Below are 3092 nucleotides of genomic sequence, written 5' to 3'. Positions count from 1 at the left end.
TTTTCACGCGTGTGGCCAAAGTTGGTCACAACAGTTAGGCCGTTTAGCATCTCCCATTAAATAAAGAATTACAAGAAAATACACATGACTTCACACCATAACAAAAAATGGCCCATATTTTTAAGTTTTACCCGACCTAGCCTAAATTGTACATATTTTAAAAATAATAGCTCTTGCAAATTCAAAATCTGTGTTCTTACAAGTTACAACCATTGCTTCTAAAAGCTATGGAGTTAAATTTGTGTTCTCACAACCATTGCCTTCACTCTCTTTTCTTCTCACATCTTTTACATATGCTTCAAGGAGCCGTCCACCATTACTGCTTCTCCCCCTATGTCACCTAGTTGCAATGTAAAGAAATTGAAGAGTAGAAGTCCACCATTGAAGGCTATTCAAAGCTTTGCTTTCGAAAATAGGACTTTTTGAGTTTGTTAGTTTTTTGTATTGGGTGTTGTTCCAATTGATTGAAAATATCAAAAGGAGTTCAAAACTTAAGTTTGAAGTGATTTGGAGTAGATTTGAGCAAGATTTGAGTTAAATTCAGAAAAGACGCAAGGAAGAAGACGAAGTCAGTTTTTTGTATAATTATGTATAATCTTGTATAATAGTGTATATGAGCGTATAAACACATCTTATACACTATTATACACCTTTATACAAGCTTATATAGACGAACTTCTTCCACGATTTTGAGTTGCAATTCTTGTTCAAGACCAGCCCAAATCTCCATTAAATGATTCAAATTTTATATACAACCTCCTTATATTATTTTTAACAAGTCTAAATAACACCCACTCCAAATTTCTCACAAAATCAAATTCGGAATTTAAACCCACATATTTAAGCTTGTTAAAAAATCTAATTTTCACCACCAAATGGATTTGGTTTGTTGAACTAATATTTGAGTCATATTTACAGATTCGAAAATTAACTTAAAAACTTGAGCAATCTTTTTTAAAAATTAAATAGTAATTTTGAGAACCTATTGGAGCTGGATGTTGAATATTAGCCTATTATTTTTGGGCTAGTTGGTTGTAAATTGAAATATGAACTATAAAATTGAAAAGTAGGGAGCCCAGTTGTTCTTATGCGAAAATTTCCCTTAAATAAATGGCAAGTGAGATATAAAGTTCTAATGATTTAAATATGAACCATAAGTTCAAAGGTAAAATTAAATAAGTCACTCGCACTCATAGTAATTGATGGTCCAAAATCAATTAAACAAAAAGTTGACATTAAAGATGAACCTAAAAATTTCTTCACAATGATGTCATAGTAGAAAACTTGCAAATAGGGCAACTAAAGGAAAAAATATTTTAAAATAAAAAATAAAAAAGTCTTCCTTTATTTATGATTAAGTATTAATTTAAAGTTTTATTGAAGTTGTTTGAATTATGCAAGAGAGGTTTGAAAATAATAGATTCTGATAAGATGCATAGTATAAGTTCAATTATTTTCTTTTCAATGTTAGAATCAAATAGGAAACATATCACAAGCCAAAGGATTTGTTCATGTCTCATGCTTTGTTTTCCAATTGGAGTAAACAGTCCAAAGGACCCATCAAATTAAAAAAAATCCGGTATTGATAATGTTAGATTCCTTAATATATTAGTAGATTCTTGAAATTAAGAATTAAATTGAGAAAATTAATTTTAAAAAAACGAGAATTTTAATTGTATCAAATTATGTTATGTCACTTAGGTGTACTCTGTATTGTTGTTTCAATATCATCTTATATCACTTACAACTTGTTTGGATAGTCGTTACCTATTGTATTGTATTATATTGTTACTTTAAATATGATATTTGTTTTGATTGTTTTTTAAATTTTATTGTATCGTATCGTTAAATCCGTCGTTACATAACGCGAAATGTGTAACGTTATGTAACGATCGATTTGTTGTGGCCGCATCATTACATTGTCTTTTTCGCTCATCTCACCCTTCATTATTATTAAATAATTTATTTTATCATTTACCTTAGCTTTTTATATAATAATTTTACCCCGTATAAAAAATTTTCTTTATAATTTTACAAGTTTATTTTTCATATTGTTGGTGCATGATATCACAAAACAACGGTAAACGATACAATTTATCCAAACGTTATATTCATTAAACGATACAGTATAGTACAATACAATATAATATGATACATTATGAAACGACATATAACTATCTGCCAAACAAGTTGTTAAGTGCAAAGTTTTGATTTTATTACCTCCTCGGTATTTGAGGACCTAACTTAAAATTAGAAAAATTTATATTGCTTGTTGCTAATTTTTCCCATATTTTCTTGAGCCGAAAGTCTATCAAAAACGGCCTCGTCTGCCTTTTTAAGGTAAGGTAAGATTTGCATACATATTATCTCTCATACTCCACTTGTAGGGTTGCGCTGAGTTTTTTGTTGTTATAGCAAAAAAATAAAAGAAAAAAAAGGAAAAAGAATCTTGAAGATTGGGTAAGATGTGTTGATTTGTTATAGTGTGGGGTTTCTATTACTGAGAAACTTTATTTATCTATTACTTTAAACTCCTTTATTTTCCCACTGTTGTTTGAAAATGATTGCTTGTAGATTCCAAAAAACCTCTTTGATAATGTGCTCATAATTTCTCTCACTTCTTTTTTTCTTTTTTATTTTCTTTTTAGTGATGGTAGAGGTTGGAAAAGAACTGAAGAAATAGATTATTGACCAGATTTCTTGAATACAAAAGACAATGAAAGGTGACGTAATTTTTTATTTTTTTTTTCATTTATGAGGTTCGGTACCTGCTTAAGGGTATCGATTAATTTAAATTCGCGCCACGTAAATTTGATTTTAGGGAAAACAAAAATAGTCAATTGTAATGAATGGCACAATTCTTTTTCACATTTAATTTGCAATGTATTAGTATCACAAGCATACACTGATAATACAAAAAGGTAGTCCATACCTAAAAAAAGTTTGAGCAAAATGCAAAATTGGCCAGTCGACCAAAATCACTTATATTCGTCAGTTCAAAAGTATGTAAAATATGTATATTATATGTATATAATACACACACACACACACACACATATATATATATATATATATATATATATATATATATA

Source organism: Nicotiana attenuata, unplaced genomic scaffold, assembly GCF_001879085.1.
Source record: "Nicotiana attenuata strain UT unplaced genomic scaffold, NIATTr2, whole genome shotgun sequence".
Taxonomy (NCBI): domain Eukaryota; kingdom Viridiplantae; phylum Streptophyta; class Magnoliopsida; order Solanales; family Solanaceae; genus Nicotiana; species Nicotiana attenuata.
Note: the sequence above shows the minus strand (reverse complement) of the source record.